Here is a 21,390-nt window from a genome sequence, read left to right on the forward strand (position 1 = left end):
ACTTGGGAATAAGATGAGAGCAATATGTGCATCAACATTTTTGGAAAGAGAATGGATCCTCTACTTTCTTGTCTTATAGAATATTTACTTGTGAGATTTTTTGAAACATTAGATCATACCCTGAAGTTGAATTTCATTTTCAGTTAAGAATTAGTCAGATATCTATGAATAGTGGAATGTTGGTGGGGAAAAGGTATAGGATGTCAATTCCATACTTAAATAGAGTTTCAATATGCTTTTTAATTTTTCATACACTTTTTTGGGGCATGGTGACTTTCTGTTTAGAACACAACAGCTTGTAATGGTAAATGTCATATGTCAGCTTGGCTAGCTTATGGTGTCCAGTTGTTTCGTTAAACAGTAGTCTAGATAATTCTGTGAAGGTATTTTGTAGATGCGACTAACATTAATTATAATCAGTTGATTTTGAGTAAGGAAATTATCTTTAATTTTTTTTAATGTTTTATTTATTTTTAGGGGAAGACAAAGAGACAGTACAATCAGGGAAGGGGCAGTGAGAGAGGGAAACACAGAATCTGAGGCAGGCTCTAGGCTCTGAGCTGTTAGTGCAGAGCCCAACATAAGACTCCAGCCCACAAAGTGCGGGATTATGACCTGAGCCAAAGTCAGATGTTTAACCAACTGAGCCACCCAGGTGCCCCAGTAAAGGAAATTTTGTTTACTAATATGAGTAGGCCTCATCTAAACAGTTGAAGGTCTTCTAAGGAAAAATTGAGGTTTCCAGGAGAAAAAGGAATTCTACCTCAAAACTGTAATGTAGAAATCCTAAGTTTGCATTTTGTCAACCTGCCCTATAGCCTTTGTATTCAACACTGCAATGTCAGACTGCCTCAATTTCCAGCTTGCCAGCCTGCCATTCAGATTTTTGACTTGTTAACCTTCAGAATCTTATTAGCAAGTTCCTTAAAGTAAGTCTCTTTCTCTATATATGTTTACATTGCATTGTTTCTGGGTTTGGTTTGTTTTTTTGTTTTTTTGTTTTTTTTGCGTCAGTGTTTTGGGTTTGTTTGTTTTTTGTTTTTGTTTTTGTTTTTGTTTTTGTTTGAGATGTCTTAAAGGAAAAAATATTCTGACACTTGTTAACATGAAAGACTTTATTTAAGGTTATTGCAGTTGGGGAGAGAGCTCAGGCTCAACTCCACATCCAACCAGGACAAGTGGGAATTCATAGTCAAAGAACAAGATGAAAGGGTGAGGAACTCAGTGAACGGAAAGTTATTAAGAAAAGACACATGGGGGGCTCGGGGCACCTGGGTGGCTTAGTCGGTTAAGCGTCCGACTTTCGCTTAGGTCATGATCTCACGGTTCATGGGTTCGAGCCCCGCGTCGGGCTCTGCGCTGACTGCCAGCTCAGAGCCTGGAGCCGATTTCAGAGTCTGTGACTCCCTCTCCCTCTCTCTCTGACCTCCCCTGCTCACGCTGTCTCTCTCTCTCCCTCTCCTAGAAATAAATAAAACATTTAAAAAAAAAAAAAGAAGACACTTGGGCAGGTGGGTTGGTTTTTTGCTAAAGCAACTTAACAGGATTTTTCCTGAAAGCATGCTAGATGATTAGATATGAAGAATGGGGGGGGGGGGGAATTTTGCTAAACTGACTTTGTAAAATTCTTGCTAACAGTGGATTTGCCTAGGACATAGAAGCCCAATGTTGAGACCTAGTAGAGAAGAGGACCTAGAGGACCCTAACTAAACCACTGTCAGCGAATCTTTGGCAAAAATGATACTGATATAGTGAATGCTTTTCTCCCAAAACACCTTTTACTATGTACCTAAAAGTGTATACACTTGTTAGCCACCATTTTCTGGAAGAACATGAAGTATGACATACAATTTAAATCTTATTCAAAGAGTTTGTGTCTACGCACTAAGGTTTGAGAATTCCAGCTATAAATAATTGGCTAGACATAGAAATATTTTGGCATCCATAAAAATATCTACTTGCCCACAATGAGTAGAAATTTAGTATCTGTGAGAGTAAATGTAGGATAATTTTACTCATTTTTTAAGCACAGCATATTTTAAATATATGGACCAAGTTTAATCTCATTGTATAGAATGGTAAGCTCTGTCCTCTTTCTTATTATGCCAAATAATAGTGTTCTATATTATTAAATATTTCTTTAAGTGGCAGCAGTTGGCTTACTGCTGTGTAAAGTGCAATCTCAGCTACATCCATTATTTTGAAATTGCTAGAATTGGAACTGAAAATAAGAGCAGATAAAACTTTATTAGTAAATACACAAAAATGTACTTACTTAAATATAGGCACATAATTCTAAGGAATGGTTTAATGGTGTATATGAAGACCAACGGAATGTGTGCTGAAGCTGTAAATACTCATCTCTACACCACTATCTATAACAATGAACCATTTCTATTATCAAGATGAAAGGGTAATAATAATGTCAAGGGATTCTATGTAAATGAATCTCATAGGCATTGTAACAGCACATAATAGAAATGACTTTCTCACCTGGTAAATGACTTTCTAAAAGGCCAGTAGTGGCACAGATTCAATTATTGCAAATCTGAGTTTCTTTCCTCTCTCCTAGTTAGTATGTCTTTTTTGTTTCCTTAATAATAGGAGAGTGTTTGTAAAGTAGTAATGGAGAAACAATTAAGGTTGGCTGAAGTGAGAAATGGAATATATCTCATTATATAGCAAGTTTGCCACTCTCCTTTGAAGTGATGGAGGTTATTTCTAAGACAACAAATAACCAAGAGCCTTTGTGTGTGTTTATTATATTATATTTAAAGAGAGTACGTGACTATATGACTTTTCTGTAAGCCTGGTACTCTCCAGTGCAGTATTTCAGATCCTAAATATTTGCTAAAAAAATAACAGGACTTTGCAAGTGATATAAGATAAAGTCACCATCTACAAGTCTTAAAGTATAAAGCAGATCACTGTGAAACACTCCATTAAAGGAATAAACTATCCACCTTTACACTATAATAAAGTGAACATTTAATATATTGATATACATCATGATCTCCAGATAAATATAACTTGCAAAATTTCAAAGGCTTTATTTTTTAACCAGAACTTCTCATGATACAAATGTGAAAAAAATTGTTTTTAACATTTATTCATTATTGAGAGACAGAGACACAGCATGAGTGGGTGAGGGACAGAGAAAGAGGGAAACAGAATCCAAAGCAGGCTCCAGGCTCTGAGCTATTAGCAAAGAGCCCGACGTGGGGCTCAAACTCACAGACCATGAGATCATGCCCTGAGCTGAAGATGGATGTTTAACTGATTCAGCCACCCAGGTGCCCCTCATAAAACAAATATCTAATAATTGTCACATACTGCATTATTACAACTAATTACTGGCTCCCTTGCCTGAGGAAGATGGCTCATTCTTATCAGAAGCTCTGTAAGTAGAAGAATCTCATTGTGAAAAGGGTATATTCTTGCCCAGCTGAATTGACCCTTAGTTCCATGACTCGTTTTGTCCAGTGAAATGTGGGTAAAAGTGATATAGGCTTAGCCAGAGGAAAAGTTTTAAGAGCCATCTTATGGACTGTCCATGTCCCCTCTTTTCTGCCAAGTGGCCATGATTGATTGAAGTCATTCTTTTATCCTGGATCATTAGAATAAAGAGGAATCTGGAACAGAGCAGCAGGCAATCCTCAAAGGGCATGTATTATTAGAGAAATAAACCCTTTTGTTGTAGATTGCTAAAATTACTAAGTTATTTGTTATCACAACATAAAATTTGTCAGCTACCTGTACTGTGGGAAAACTTTTATCCTAAGTAAATGTTTGTTACTACAGAGCAACAGAATTTACAAATCTAATATTAAAATGTGGCATCACTATTACTACTATCATCCAATGTATATTGATCTGATAAATTTGCTTAATATTTTAGGCTCCAATTATCATACAGTGACAAAAAGACACAATCTGGCTTTACATAGATTCAAGACAAATAGAGAATATAATTTTTGAACAGTTGGAATATATAAACTCAAACTTGTATAAACAATATTTTTCATAGAGTAAGTATAAATATGTATAAATTACATCTATTAATAATAAATATTTTTATCAGTGAAAATGGCATTATTTAACATAAGTATATAGCAATACAAATTAGAAACAAGTTTTCTAAAATAAATATTAATAATTAACATGCCACCTAAAACTTCAGTCAAGAAAGTATTACTAGGGGCACTTGGGTGGCTCATTTGGTTAAGTGTCCAACTTTGGCTCAGGTCATGATCTCAGGGTTTTTTAGTTTGAGCCCTGCATTGGGCTCTGTGCCGACAGTTCAGAGACAGGAGTCTGCTTCTGATTCTGCACCTCCCCCTTTCTCTCTGCCCCTCCCCTGCTCACAGTCTGTCTCTTTCTCTGTCTCTCTTTCTTTCTCAAAAATAAATAAATCTTAACACTTTTTAAAAAAGTGTTACTAAATAGCTGGTCTGATGGTAACTCCATTCTCAATACTATCCAAATACTTTTAATGCTTTCTCTTCTCTATATATTAAATCTTAGTATATAATATTAAGTGGCCAGACAATTTAGGCATTAGTTTTGAACTATTTTTCTGAGTCTAATGGAAAAAATTTTCTCTTATATTACTTTTCATCACTCACATTTCTGGCCTAAACTAGAGATTTTCTCACCAATTTAAGGCTTTCTGATAAAATTCAAAAATCCAGTTCTTGATCCCATTTTTTTTCTTAGTTTATTGTCAAGAGGGTTTCCATATAACACCCAGTGCTCATCCCAACAAGTGCCCTCCCCATGCCCATAACTTCCCTTCCCCTTTCCCCTACCTCAGTTTGTTCTCAGTTTGTTCTCAGCATTCAAGAGTCAGTCTCTCATGGTTTGCCTCCCTCCCTCTCCCCAACTATTTTTCCCCTTCTTCTCCTGCATGGTCCTCAGTTAGCTTCCTCCTAATTCACCTATATGTGCAAACATATGGTATCTGTCCTCTCTGCCTGACTTATTTCGCTCAGCATAACACCTTCTAGTTCCATCCATGTTGCTACACATGGCCAGATTTCATTCTTTCTCATTGCCATGTAGTATTCCATAGTATAAATATACCACATCTTTTTGATCCCATTCATCAGTTGATGGACACCTAGGTTCTTTCCATGTTTTGGCTATTGTGGAGAGTGCTGCTATGAACATTGGGGTCCATGTGCCCCTATTCATCAGCACTCCTGTGTCCCTTGGGTAATTTCCTAGCAGTGCTACTGCTGGGTCATAGGGGAGTTCTATTTAAATACTTCTCCATTCTCAGTATATCCAACACTTATGGGATGTTTGGATCCATTTCTCATTGTCTCATTCTATTTTACTCTTCATATCTCAGTACCAATATGACCCACCCAGTGAAAATTTACTTGATTCCAACAGCTAGAAGCACTAACTACTTGTGAAAAAAATATTGTTTAAGGACTAATAACTTTTCCCTTATATCATAATCTTATCTACTTGCCATTCATTCTGTTATCCTATAGTTTCCTTCAGGATAGCAGTTAATCTTTACATTACATTCAAATACTGGGCTATATTTGATAGGATGAGCTCTATTTTCTTCATACCCTGTCTTATACTTCCATGTTATGCATGGAATGTATATTGAATAAATGAATGAATTAGAAGTCAGGATGCCTTGTGGAAAAATATTAATTTTATCCTTTTATATATTGTACCACTGATAAAGGTCTAATTTGAGAATTCACTTTACTGGAACATAGCATCTCATACTGTTTCTATAATTTTATAAGTTAAAAAATGAATTTTATAGATATGATATTATGTTATTTATTCAAGGATTCGAAATTAATAGGCCTTTTATGATCTTACTAGACCTTTGCATATACTAGATTAAAACTGCCAGATATAGAAAACTTCCTTTTATATAATATCTAATCATCAGCTGTGGAGGAGGAAGAATTTTCTGAGTTTTATTTTATTCCTTTGAATGAACGTAAAGAAGGTTATATATTCATCTCTGAAACGTTTTCTTTGACTAGTAGTAGTGTATAGAACATATCATTCACTGATGTGAATGTAATAATTTTAGGATTTCTCTACATTTGTGGTATTTTTGTTCTGAAACAGAAAACCTAAATTTGCTAAATTCTGGAAAAAATATTTTTCTTGTTCAAGCATTCAAAATATCCTAAAGGGGAATCATTTATTTAACAATCATATAAGGCAATGAACAAGAGCTTAGGTTTTATATTCCATACTTTCATTTCAATTTTACTGTCATGAACACCAACTCAATATAAACGTAAGAGCACATATTGGTAATGCTCTGCCTGAGAGATACTGAATGAAAATCTAGCCATATAAAAATTAAATAAACATAGTGAAATAATATTTGTTATCTATATTTGATAATAATATAAAAATTTATTCTAGTTATATTCCTAATATTATCAGATACATGTATAAAAGATAAAATGTTTTAATTTAGAGTTTATTTCTAACACATATATATTGTATCAGCCAATTGAAGGGCCCACCATTAGAGTATAAAGGAACAAATTAAAAAATTTTAGCAGTACAAATTGAAAAACGATTAAACACTAAATAACAGAACAGGAAAGAAAACAAAAATCCAAATGAATTTGACATGTTGACAAGAAAGTAGTGAGCAATAAAACCAGTGAAACTCCTATTACTCTTTCAGAAGGGGATTTTAGAAGGAAATAGGAACATTAATAGTGAAATTATTTTTTCCATTTCTTTAAAAGTAGAAAGACAATTAGAAATACCGTAAAACTGTCCTTAGGGCTTCTTTTGAATTTACCTATATTAGTTTTCTGTCACTGCCATACAAACTGTACAAACTTGGCAGCTTAAACAATACCCACTTATCGTTCACAATTCTGTAGCTTTGAAATCTGACATGGGTTTCACCCGGCTAGAATCAAGATACTGTAGGCTTGCATCTGTACTGAAGGTTCCATGGAAGAACAAATCTTTTAGGTTGTTAGCTAAATTTGTTTTTTTGCAGTTATAGGGGTGATGTCCCTATTTCCTTGCTGGCTGTCAGCCAGAGACCTTGCTTAGCTACAAGAAGCTTCTCTCCAGTCTTTGTACATGAGTCCCTACAACTCAGAACCAGCAGTGACAATTGGAATTCTTATGCATGGAATCTTCTTGACTTTTCTTTCCACAGTAAAGGTTTCCAAAGACTTTCATTAACTTGGAGACCAAGGAAATAATGTACCATGAATTTAATCTGAAGGGTAGTAGAAAATTCTAGTGTTCGTGGGGATAAGCCCACACTTATCTGGTTATTTAGCTATGGGACACAGGTATTGCTGCAACAGATATTTTAAAAAATCATTCCATATGCTGAATTTTGTCTCAATATGTCATTTAATAGGTAAAGGCAGAGAGATTAATAAGTGCACATATGAACAGAATAACTAATAAGCTTAATTAAGCCACATGCAGAATCTGTACCTAAGAAAAAGAAAATGCCCAGAACTGCATAAACAGAAGTATTCAACCGCTAGAATTCTTCAAAGAAAAGAAGACATTTTTCTATATTTGTGTCATTTTGTTTTAGGGGCATATCTCTGATTTGATAGTATTTTCAGAAACTTATCAACACTGATTTAGATTTAAATTTTTTAAAAATATCGGGGCGCCTGGGTGGCTTAGTCGGTTAAGCGTCCGACTTTCGCTTAGGTCATGATCTCGCGGTTCGTGGGTTCGAGCCCCGCGTGGGGCTCTGTGCTGACTGCCAGCTCAGAGCCTCGAGCCTGTTTCAGAGTCTGTGTCTCCCTCTCTCTCTGACCCTCCCCTGCTCACGCTGTCTCTCTCTCTCCTAGAAATAAATAAAAATATATTTTTAAAAAATTTTAAAAATATCAATCTCTCTCTCTATTTTTTGAAGTTAACTTTCATTAGCATTTCTGTCACACATCCAGGAAAAGGGAAATGGAGTATTGCATCCCTAATTCTTTACCATCAAACATGAATCTACTGTAGTCCTTTATTTTAAGTTAAACTTTGAGCAGATAACTAATAGAAGATTAGTAAAGGAAAGAAATATTTTATGTAAGAAATGGTCATTTATAGTAAGAGTGTGACAGGAGCTTTAGAGAATATGGAGAGGACTTTTTATTGGGACTTTGTCTTTTGTTTTAATCATGTCAGTTTTATAAGGCAGCTTTTCCCAAGAGATAATAAATGATCTTGTTGTTTACTCCTTAGAAGAATGTATATGGTATTGCAGTAGCTAAAAATGTGTACAGGGTACTCAAAACTACTACACTGAAAAGAAAGTTTTATTCTATACATTAACCTGTGTGATCCAGATAAGTTTAAAGCACATCTCAATGTGTTGGAGTTACAATATCTAAACCAAGTGATAATTACAAATTTGCTAAGAATCAATGTTCCCCCAAACCACAATTCTGATGTGATTTTAATGAGGCAAGTTTCACTTTACTTTTATTCTCTTGATTAAATGTCTATAATGGATAAAAATGAAATTAAGCAAAAGCATCTTTAATATTTATTATCATGATAAAATACTTCATGAACACCCTCAAACCAAACATTCAATCATATAGAACAAATGTAGACAATTGGCTTTCACTTCAAATCTGTATTATTTTCTCCTTCTAACAAAATGGAATTAACATTGAAGTTACAAAGTACCTTTTTAAAACTGTTATATGATTATCACCATGATTCCTAGAATAAGTCTTACTATCTAATGAGGATTAATCACTTGAAAGCTAGAAGAGTTGATTTCAGGCAGAAATGGGACAAAATTATAATCAGTATGTTACTTTAAAATATTATTTAGTAAATAATTCCTATATATGTCTTAGAAATACTGTTATCTTTCTTAGAAAATAGTAGGAGGAGGAGAAAAAATTGAATATAGGCAGAGTCTTAGAACATGTGTACACACGGGGTGACTTTTCTTCCTCTAAAATTCACCCCTTAAGCACAGCCATATACACATATAAACAAATGCATACACATATAGAAGTTTCGAAAACCTATATTTATTGTTAGAATCTATTATGGGGTGCAGGTATGGATATATTCTTTTTTTCTTTTAAGTTTTTAGTTTTTTCTTTTTCTTTTAGAGAGTGCAAGCAGGGGGGTGGGCAGAGAGAGAGAGGGACAGAGGATCTGAAGCAGGATCTGCACTGACAGCAGCAAGCCTGATGTGGGGCTTGAACTCACAAACTGTGAAATCATGACCTGAGCCAAAATTGGATGCTCAATGGACTGAGCTGCCCTGTGCCCCATCCACATCCTTCATGAACATAAAACCAAATATAAATGAGAGAAGGAATAAATCAAGGACATCTGTGTCTAGCCTGACATAATATTTCTGGATCCATTTTATTTGGCTGAAGCCCTCATTTCCACAATTAAAAAAAAAATCTTTCTGGAAAGAAACTTGTCAGCTTTAGTGAAGGGTAATACAACTTGCATTGATTAGCCCAAAATGTTGGTAATCATGTGGGATTATATTGAATGTGAAACAGGAAGCAATTTCCCTTTCATTAAAAAGGAACCCTATCTTCGAAGGAGGTTTGGCTTCCACCTACTTTATGAGTTTGCATGTGTACATGCACACAGGGTAGTGCATACCATAAATGGATTTTATAGTATAAACCATATTAAAAACGTTTAAGTGCTGAATTTTGTTATTATCAACCATAATAAAAAAAATACTGGGTTTCCAGAAAATCTGCAGGGTTCAAATCTGAAAGACACTAAGTACACAAGAAGGCAGTATTTTCAGGGTGCCCAGACGTGTGCCAATATTAATGTTAAGGGGACTACTGAATCATACACAATCCTATCCTACACACAAAGATTATAATAAAAAAAGGAATTGTGTATCAATCATTATTTAAAAATTGGGTATTTTTGCAATGCAATTGAAAAGTATAGAGGCATCCATGTGACACTTTAACCCAAGAAAATTCTTTACAGTATCACCTATCTACATACAAAATTCATTATCTAAAATATGAAATATATTGCTCATTCTTGGGGAAAAAATATATTTTTGTGGCAATTAGTAATGTTATCTAACATGCATTTAATTTGATCAAGTAGTATACTGGTTTCTTAAATAGATATTCCTTCTCAACAGATGAGTAGATTGCTCTTAAGAAAAGATTTCTCACTTGAAACAACAACAAAAAGATTTCTCACTTAGAATATAATAAATCTCCTTGGATTCATGTTATAGGAATATAACTAGTATAAAATATAAGAAAATTGAGTACACTGGCAAACTGAAGATTATTTTCCCAGTGTATTAAATTTATCTAATAAGGGATATGAAAATGCAAGCAAACAAACAAAAGACATATGAAAGCTTAAATCTTAGAATTAGTTTGGCCCTTATTCATTTTATCCAACCCAATTCTCCCAATAGGAGAATTTTCTTTACAAGAATTTTTCTTTACATCCTTAATTTTTTTTTTTTTTCCATTTGCCTTCTCTCTCACTGATTTCTGTTCCTTAGGATATAGGGGCTTCCAGTCAGGGTATGAATAAGTCATGGGAATAAAAGATACAGCATAGGGAATATAGTCAAGAAAGGTGCCAGATGGGAGCTACATTTTCAGTGAGCACAACATAATATATAACTTTGTTGAAACACTATATTGTACACCTGAAACAAATGTCACATTGTGTGTCAAGTATACTAAAAAAACAAAAACAAAGATTAGTTATACAAAACTATTTTTACAATCTTTATTTTCTTAATGCTTCTCTGTCAGTGTTTTTAAAAATATTTAAGAAATTTAAAACATTACAAAAGGAACAAGGTGTCATAATACAGACATTTTCTGAGGAATACAGGTTCCAGTAAAGTATCACTTCATATGACACACCCTGTTCCATTAATTGTAATAGAAGACATGACATTTACAGCCACAGCTTCCTTTTAAGCTAAATTCGTCCTGTTAAATAAAAGCCTCTTTCATTTTCCTGACACATTGAAGAGTGTGGGCCTTGCAGTTGGGGGAAAAGATCTAGGCCAGAATTTCAAATTGGGAAAATAGAGGAAAACTATGAAGGCTCTCAGGGAATTTGGGGAAAGGAATAACATGGGGAAAAAACAGGGGAACAATTAAATGAAAAATGAGTGATAATTTGGTGCTATATTGGGTTAAAGAAAAAGAGTAATATTTCTATTAATATTTTATAGCTTTATTTACATAAAGAAAAGTTACTAATTTATATGATAAAAATATATGTATTTCCATCCAGCCAAATGATCAAATGAGACAGATAATATTTAAAATTTCCATTTGTAATGACATAAATACACACCTAGAAATAAACCTATAAATGTAAAAAATCTCTATATTGAAAACAAAATATGACTGAGAGATATATAACTCAATTAAATAGAAGATCATTTCATGTTTGTGCATTAGAAGACTCAACATTTTGAGGTGTCAATTCTACCTAAATAGATGTAGAGATTTAAAACAATACCATTCAAATCTCAGAAGATTCTCTCATTTATTATGTTTTCTTTTTTTTGTTTTTCTTTTTCTTTCTTTCTTTCTTTCTTTCATATCTCTCTCTCTCACTCTCACTCTCTCTCTCCCTGTAAAATTATAAGAGACTTCAGAATTACTATTTTAAGAGAAAAATGAGGGAGGCCCTACACTATCAAAAATTAAGGCTTAATACAAAGCTACAGTAATTAAAACAGGGCATTATTGACAGAATGATGCATGAAAGACAACACCGATAAATAGAGTATGGAAATAGACACATATACACAATCACTTGACATGATAAAATGCCACTGTAGAACACTAGGGAAATGAATTTCTATTCAATACATTGTGATGAATAAATTCTATATAGAAAATAGGACCCTTCAAACTTCTATCACTAGCTCAAAAATTAACTTGTGAGAGGAAGTTTTTAGAATAAAAATAGTAGATATCTTCATGAGCTTGGGATAAACATTAAGTTGATAAATAGGAAAAAAAATCCCATAAAAGGAAAGATTAACTGTACTTCATTAAAATGTAGAACTTCTGTTCAACAAAGTGCATCATTCATAAAACAAAATGTCAAACCAGTTTTGTGATTAGATATTTGCTACACATAAATCTCCTAAAGGCCTTGTAGATAGAAGAAACAAAGAACAGACTCAGATCTATAATGTCACGATATAGTATATCCACATGATCAAGAAAAATATTAAAAGGTGTTTAACATCATTAGCATAAAGAGAAATTCAAATTAAACCTACAAGGAGATGCTACCACATCAACCTCCACCCTAATGATTGATAAACAACAACTACTACTACTACTACTACTACTACTACTACTACTACTACCACCACCACCACCACCACCACCAGTAGATATATTAGTTGTTGGTGAGATTATAGAGCAACCAGAAATCTCATGAATAATTGCCCAAAGTATGATTCCTGCATTCACTTCAAAGAACTCTCCCACAATATCTACAGCTAATATATAGCAATTGTAGTTTTAGTAATACACACAAGAGAAAGCAATGCATATTCACAAAAACGGTACATAAAAATGTGCATAGCAGTTTTATTCAAAATAGCCAAAGACTAGAAACAACCCAAATACTCCTCTAGTGGAAAACCAGTAAATAAATTGTGGGGTATTCATAAAATGGGATACAGCACAGTAATCAAAAGTATACTAGTGGTACACACAAGAAGAATACATTTTTTTTAAAACTTATTTTGAGCAAAAGATGCTAGACACATTAAAGTATGCTTCCACTTATAAGAAGTCCAAGAAAAGACAAAATTAATATATGAATATAGAGTTCAGAATAGTGGTTACTGACCAGGGACACAAGGGAACTTTCTCAGAGTGATGACATTGTTCTGGATTTATGTGTATATGCCTGTGTAAAACACACGTAGCTATACATTGAATTTTCTGTATCTTACTGTATGTAAATATTATGTCATTTAACAAAGAAATTCAGTTAACTCTTGCACAATGTAGGAGTTTAGGGGCATTCAGCCCCCATACAGTTGAAAATCCACATATAACTTTGCCCCACAACATCACCACTAATATCGTACTGCTCACCAGGTTTCTTACTGGTAACATAGTCAATTAGCACATATTTTATATGTTATATGTATTCTACATAGTATTTGTACAATAAAGTAAGCTAGAGAAAATAAAATGTTAAGTCATAAGAGAAAATACATTTACGGTCTGTGCTACATTTATGTTAAAAATCTGTGTATTAGTGGACCATGTAGTTAAAGTTCCTGTTGTTCAAAGTTCATCTGCACTCTAAAATATAGAGATTACAAATATGTTTATGAAAACAAATTTTCAAATTAAGCTGAATCATCATATTAGAAAACTATGATACTTTGAAATGTATAGTTACAGATATTGGAAATTTAATTCTATAACTGTTAAGTAACTGAAATATTAATGTCAAATAACCCTCCAGTGAAATTTTGGTGACCATGTAGCTTCACCAATGAATTATACTATAATTTTTTTAAATGATATAAACAAAGGGGACATAATCTAAATCATTTTATGAAATCCATATTATCTTTATACGAAAACCTTAAAAGGGGTTTCTGGGTGACTCAGTTGGCTAAGCATCAAACTTTTGATTTTGGCTCACATCATGATCTCACACTCAAGATCAAGCCCTGCATCAGGTTCTGTGCTGGGTGTGGAGCCTGCTTAAGATTTTCTCTCCCTTTCTCTCTGTCCTTCCCCTTGTTGCACTCGTTCTGAGAAAGGAAGGAAGGAAGGAAGGGAGGGAGGGAGGGAGGGAGGGAGGGAGGAAGGAAGGAAGGAAGGAAGGAAGGAAGGAAGGAAGGAAGGAAGGAAGGAAAAGAAAGAGAAAAAGAAAAAGAGAAAAAGAAAAGAAAACTTTAAAGGAAACATGGGATATTATATGGTAAACACGCATTTAACATAGAGATCGCTGGGGCACCTAGGTGACCCAGTCAGTTAAGCTTCAGCTCAGGTCATGATCTCACATTTGGTGGGTTTGAGCCTGCCTCAGGCTTTGTGCTGACAGGTGGGAGCCTGGAACTTGCTTCAGATTTTGTGTCTCCCTCTCTCTCTGCCCCTCCCCATTTGTGTTCTGTCTGTCTTTCTCAAAAATAAATAAACATTTAAAAAAAGTAGAGATCCCTTAGGATTATATATAAAAAAGCAACAAATCAGAACAAAGATGTTTGAAACATGTAATATGAATGTTTGCATAGCCCAAAGGGAGATCTTTATGTGTGCATGAACAAGGTGGAGGGCCAAAGACGGAGTCAGTGTGGTAAATGCTCCTACAATCTTCTAGGTTAATATATATTAAAAATCATTTGGAAGTTGGATGTTGATTTATGAATTGCTGCTGAGAGAAAGAGGGAGGGAGAGAGACAAAGAGACAGGCAGGGACAGAGACTTTGGATTGGCCATTTTCTCCATTCATTGGTTTAATCATGAAAGTATTATCCAGTTCATGTGTTTATATATTAACTACACACACACAGGTGCACACACATGCACATAAAATACACACATATAATATTGCTTAGTAGGTGTTTTTCGATGTTTATCAATTTCTGTAGATTAATGAGTTATGATATTTGACTTTTTCATTCAACATTAAATTTCCTAGATAACCAACAGGAATACATACAGATTTGCCTTATGGATTATAACTGCTAAATATAAATATAGAAATATACCAAAATGTATTTGCTATTCTTCTAATTATTGGCAGCTCACTTATATCTAGTATTTCTCCATTACAAATAACGCTGCTTTAAACTTCTTTGCACATGACTTTTTATATGTTCTCTGGGGCATGTAACCAGATATGAAGTTTCTCGGCTATAGCATATGTCCACTGAAAACTTGATTAGATATTGCAAAATTGGTCTCCAAAAGGGTTTTACCAATTGCCCCATAACAGACAATCATTGAAAGTTCCTATTCTCTTATATGCAAACAAGAGGTATTTTAATGGGTTGGAGGGACAAAATGCAGATTGGAATTTGAAAAAGACAAAGTGGGAGGTGAATTGTAGAGACATTGGACACAGACATTTACTTTGTGTTGGACACCATAGGAGAGAGGAGAAAGTTATTTATTTATATTATTATATTATTTATATAAATATCTATTTATATTATTAGTTATCCTCTAGGTATTGAGATAATAGCAGTGTTTCTGCTTTTGGGGACTTACTTTGTTGTCAAGGACACACAATATAAATAAATATATGTATCTTAATATCACTAATAACTGTTATAAGGAGGAATAAAATATATACAATGGAGATAAGGAATAGAGAGGACTTACAGATGAGGCATAGATATGGGTGATAGAATGGCCCAGTAAGGCCTCAGTGAGGAGGTGATATGTGAGGGAATATACTTAAATGTTGTGAATATGCCAGACTATACCTGGCAACTATACAGAGGATATTCTATAGAAAAGTAATGGTGAATGCAAAGGCTTTAAGGCAGAAACATGTTTGATGTGTTCAAAGGTATGACAAAAAGAGCAATGTGGCTGGATTGGTGAACATGGTAGAGACCTTAGGAAATGAAGTTACAGACTTTGGCACAGGTCTGATCACATCGGGTCTTTTGGATATATTACAGACTTCAAATATTATTCCAAGTGTGACCTGACATCAGGAGAGAGTTGAAACCAACTCATGATCTTTTTCTTTTAATTATCTTGCATTCAAGGTAGTAGAGAATAAATTATAGGACACCAGGGTAGAAAAGAGAGGCTAGAATAGATTCTCTTACTATAGTTGAGGGGGGACATCTTTATGACTTAGAAAAAAATCAGAAATGGAAGATGTAAACTTGATCGAATTAAAGTACAGTTTCATAGTATTTGCTGAGGGATTGGTTGACAAGTTAGGACGCTAAGAGAGGAATAGCTTTTTATCATGAGCATCTGGGACAAAAGCAATGACAATGCCTTTGGTGGGAAGGCCTGGTGCAGGGGATTTGAGAACATAAAGGAAGCTGGAAAAGTTGTAATTTACATCTTGAATGCGAGATGTTTCTTAAGCATCAAAGGGAGGATGCAAGTAGAAGTTTCGATTTTAGTCTGGAACTTGAAGGGAAGCTTAGTGATGGGGATAATAACCTGGAAGATCATCAGTTTATTTAAACCCATTGGGAAGTAGGAGATCCTCAAGGAGTGGGTGTAGATAGTGATGAGAAGAAGCTCATGATGGATCCCTAGACTCTCCAACTTGCTGGAAGACAAGAAGCAATAGCACAGGCTGTGAGAAACTGTTACTAGGAAAATAGCAATAAAACCAAGAGGGCATGGCACCCTGTGGGCTAAAGAAAAATACGGTGTTTGTTTTACTCTTGGATATCTCCTGTTCCTTATTTGTCTCTGTTTCTACCTAGCCAGCAGCCCATGAGTCCTTTAAAGGAGCTTTGGTTCCTTTAACCTGGCATCAGTGACTTGCACTCAGTGTCTTCTCAATTTATGTTGAATAAATGTAAAAGCAGATGTCAAGTTATAAATAATTCTAGAAGGTATAACACATAATTTTGAATGAAGGATGAAAATAGTATGCAAAGTGTCTTAAGAATTTAGCCTAGGAAACATGATAGAGCTGAATGAAGATGTGCTGCTCTTGGAGAAGAGTAGAAAAGAGAGAGGCTGAAAATTGTAAAGGCAAATTTCAAACCCCTCACAGCTTTGCCTTTGGCTAAACCTGGGGCTGAGACTGTTCAATTTAGGAAAAAAAAAAAAAAAAGGTAGCAAGTATTGGAATTTTGGAATATAAATTACATGAAGCCAAGGTAGTTATAGATTACTGTAGGTTGTTTTTAATGTTTAATATGTCTGCCATGTTGGTTACCTGCCAATTTTTAAAGAGATAATAAAAGTCTTCATTCTCTCCTTTGACACTTTGAAAATGTATCATAGATTCATAAAGGTTAGTAGGTGATGCTTTCCAATAATATATGCATACTAGATAACCCCAAATCTTATAAGTGAGATTTTTTTCCAGGCAAAAATATGATTAAACTAGATTCAGCCTAAAGCAAAATTTCATTTATGATTTATTGATATTTTTGGTTGGTTAAATCACTGCAGGGGAATTATGTTAGAAAAGCACTTTGTGTCATCCTAGTGAAACTTAACCCTGTATCCAATAAATGACAAAGCAGCACTTATATTTCACTTTGCTATGTACCAGAGAGCTGGGATCTATAAACTGTCCTGAATATAAATGCTTCTTTTACCTTGGAGCTATACTGAAGAGCATAAAGGCTTCAACATACCAAACTCAATAAAATATGAAGCTCTATTTTAGTTAATGATCTAGCATCCTCTAAAATGTTTTTATGTCAAGGAATAACTGCATATAACAAGATAAATAATAAAAAGTTTTCTTTTGAAATGTCCTCAGAAGGGTTAAAATCACAAGGCAATTTCATTGTGTAGTGCTCTTCCTACATAATAAAATTGAATGAATCATTATCATTGAACTATAAGCTATGTATAGATTTTTTCTGGACTTGCTGACAAAACATTTTTAATGTTAAATTAATCAGTATATTTTAATTTTGGAAACTTAATATCTTGAAATGCAGGCATGAATGCATAAAATGAAGTAAATGTTGAATATTTACAACACTTGGGTAAGGTAGGTAGCCATATGCAAGCTCTTAAAAACATAAAAGTATGAAGGGAGGAATATGGATATAAAATAAGACAGATCAACATTTGATTGTGCTGTCACCAACTAAGGCCTTGAGGAATTTTCTGAGTTTCAGTTTCCTCATCGCTATTTTATGGGGGAGAAATTACATGTATCTTTCAGTTAATTGAAGTTGAAGTGCAAAGCAAAATTCACTAGAATTGACTAAAATATAGAATTAACTAAGAATATGTCAGTTAATAGAAGATAAAGTAAAATTGTAAAGTAAAATTGACTAGAATTGACTCAAATATAGAATTAACTAAGAATGTCTTGTAAAGTGCCAAATTTCATTTGGTATTGCAAAACATTAAGTAATCTTTGGATTGAAAATGATTCTATAGTTTCTCTTATAGGATATTTTCCCAAGGGGAACTATGCAGATAAAATCTTGGCCTGTAGGAGTTCACAAACTTTGTTACGTGTCTTGAAATCAATAAATGGAGGTCAGTGTGTGTTATTAAGGAACAATCTTGAATTACTGATTTTTAAAAAATCTGTCCAGTTATTGATCAAGTCTATGCTAGAGCATAATTTTGGTACAGAATGTATATAGGATTGCCAGATAATATTCAGAGTGATTAGTTCTATTTGGATGGTGGCTTTACGACCTGGGAATGGAACTGCTTTCAGTTCCCTGCTGCTCCATCCCTTTCCTTCAGGACATTTTTACAGTGCCTCTGGCTTCTTGTTTCCCAACAGTTTTTTTTTTTTCAAAAGCTTTCTAGGGTTCATATAAAAATTCAGGGAACTCAGAGTAGTAAAACTAATTTGAAAAAGAAAAGAGAAGTTGAGGATTCATCCTTTTATGATTTTAGACTTCTACACAGCTACAGTAATCAAGGCCATCAAATACTTGCCTAAGGACAGACATATAGAGTAATAAAAAAGGATAGAAATTTCTGACATAAACCTTTATATTTATGGTCAATTGATTTTAGACAGGTAGTCAAAACCATTAATAGAGAGAAAGGAAAGTATTCTCAACAAAGGTTCCGGGACAGCTGGATATCTACATGCAAAAGTATGAAACCAGATTCCCAGCTAACATATGCAAAATATAACTCAAAATGAATCAAGGACCCATGTTTAATATATAAAACTATCATAGAAGAAACCATAGAAGTAAGTCTTTGAGACGTTAGACTAGGCAATGGTTTCCTAGTTATGGTACCAAAAGTAAAACCAGCAGAAGGAAAAAAAATAGATAAATCCAACATCATCAAAGTTAAAAATCTTTGTGCTTTAAAAGATACTACCAATAAAATGAAAAGACAATCCACTGATTTGGATACAATACACGTCAATCACATATATGACAGGTTACTTGTTTCTAGAATATATAAAAAGTTTTATAGCTGAACTTTAAAAATTGGGCAAACATTTAAACAGATATTTCTCCAAAGATACACAAATGGCCAATGAACACATGAACAGACACTTAACATCATTAATCATTCATAAGGGACATCCGTTAAAACAAAACCATAAAGAGATATAATTTTAACCCACTAGGATTGCAATAATAAAAAAAAAAGTTGGACAATAACAAGTGTTAACAGGGATACGGAGAAGTTTTTACCTTAATAAATGATTGGTGAGAATGTAAAATGATGGAGCCACTTTGGAAAACAGTTTGGCATTTCCTCAAAAAGTTATACATAGTTACCATAAAACCCAACAGTGGCACTACTAGGATTATATGCAAGAGATCTAAAGACACAAAATCTAGGGGCGCCTGGGTGACTCAAGTCGGTTAAGCGTCCAACTTCGGCTCAGGTCATGATCTCACGGTTCGTGGGTTCGAGCCCTGCATCGGGCTCTGTGCTGACAGCTAGCTCAGAGCCTGGAGCCTGTTCAAGATTCTGTGTCTCCCTCTATCTCTGACCCTTCCCTGGTCATGCTGTCTCTTTCTCTCTCAGAAATATATAAAACATTAAAAAAAAAAGACATAGAAAATCTGGTACACAAATGTATACAACATCATTATTGATAGTAGTAAAAAAGTGTAAAAATCCCAATTTCTTTGAACTGATGAATAGATTTAAAAATGCAATATATACATACAATGGAACATTTTACAGCAAAAAAGGGAATATAGTAACAAAAATGTGCTACAACATAAGTGAATCTTGACATTATGTTAACTGATAAAAGCCCAGTACGAAAAGAAAAAACACATAATGTATGATTCCATTGATGCCATATCTACAATAGACAAATCAATAAAGGCAAAAATAGATTGTTAATAGACAAAAAAATGAATAGTCAAGTTCTGGGAGAGGGGTTAATGGAAAGTGATTGCGAATGAATACGGGGTTCCGTTTTGGGGTGTCGTCAATGTTCTAAAAGTAGACAGTGCTTATGGTTGGACATCTCCGTGATATACTACAAACCTCTGAATTGTATACTTTAAAAGGGTATATATTAAGGGTTAGTATTTTATCTCAATAAAACTTATAAAAATTGAAAAGAATGATTTTTGAAATGAAAGTTGTTCACTTAGTTGACTGACTTATTTAAATTTTTAAGAATGCTGATTTACTGTACAGTTCACAAAGGTGTGTAGAATTCCACCTGAGAATTTAGAAATCAGCACATCTGTAGAATTCTTGTGCAACAGGAGACTGATGTCAAAATTAACTATGCTCCATAAACAGTCTCTTGGGATGGAGCTGTCTCCGCATCATCTTTTCACTGCTGACTCCTGTGTTTTGTTTTGTTTTGTTTTGCTTTGCTTTGTTTTGCTTTGTTTTGTTTTGTTCTTCTCATAGCACTTTGCATTGTTCTTTAACTACCAGTCAACCTCATGGGTGTTTGCACTTTAGAAGAGCAAAATATAAATCAAAATAGAAAGATAATGTTAGACAACCTATTTGTATGTTTAATCAAAATAAAAATTAAGTTTTGCTAGTAATAGTATGTAGGTGCTATGGACTGAATATTTGTGTCATTCATATGTTGAAGATCTAATCCCCAGTGTAATGGTATTTGGAAGTCAGACCTTTGGGAGATAATTAGATCACAGGATTGGAGTCCTGATAAATGGATCACTGCCCTTATTAGAAGAGACATGAGAGAGGATGATCTCCTTGCACCATCTAAGGGTAGGAGTCTATCTCCACTAGAAGGAAGGCCCTCACTGGGAACTAAATTGGCCAGTACTTTGATCTTGGGATTTCCCAGTCTCCAGAACTGTAAGAAATAAGCATCTGTGTTTAAGCCACCCAGTTTATGATAGCTTGTTATAGCAGCCAGAACTAGGGCAGAGGGCAACACTTGAACCCTTCATGTACTATGTCTGAGAAACCTTCTGATACGTAAATATATAAGTGAAATTTCTGCAAACATATTTTCTATATATCTTATATAGATCTATAGGTCATAGATCTATTATATCATACATATATGCACAGATATATATACTTATATATATCTTATGTAAGATATACTTAAGATATAAAATGTATCTTCTATACTCTATATAGAGTCATGAATTTTATTATCTAGTTTTTAGCTAGATAACAATACCAAATAGAAAGGTGGTATAAAAATACCTTTGCACAAAAGCCTGGATTAGGGAAAATATTAGTAAGATAATCAAAAGGAAACAGTGACAAAAAGTAAGCTGAACACTACTATTCCCAG

Source organism: Hyaena hyaena, unplaced genomic scaffold (assembly GCF_003009895.1).
Source record: "Hyaena hyaena isolate Hyena2069 unplaced genomic scaffold, ASM300989v1 scaffold_957, whole genome shotgun sequence".
NCBI classification, from domain to species: domain Eukaryota; kingdom Metazoa; phylum Chordata; class Mammalia; order Carnivora; family Hyaenidae; genus Hyaena; species Hyaena hyaena.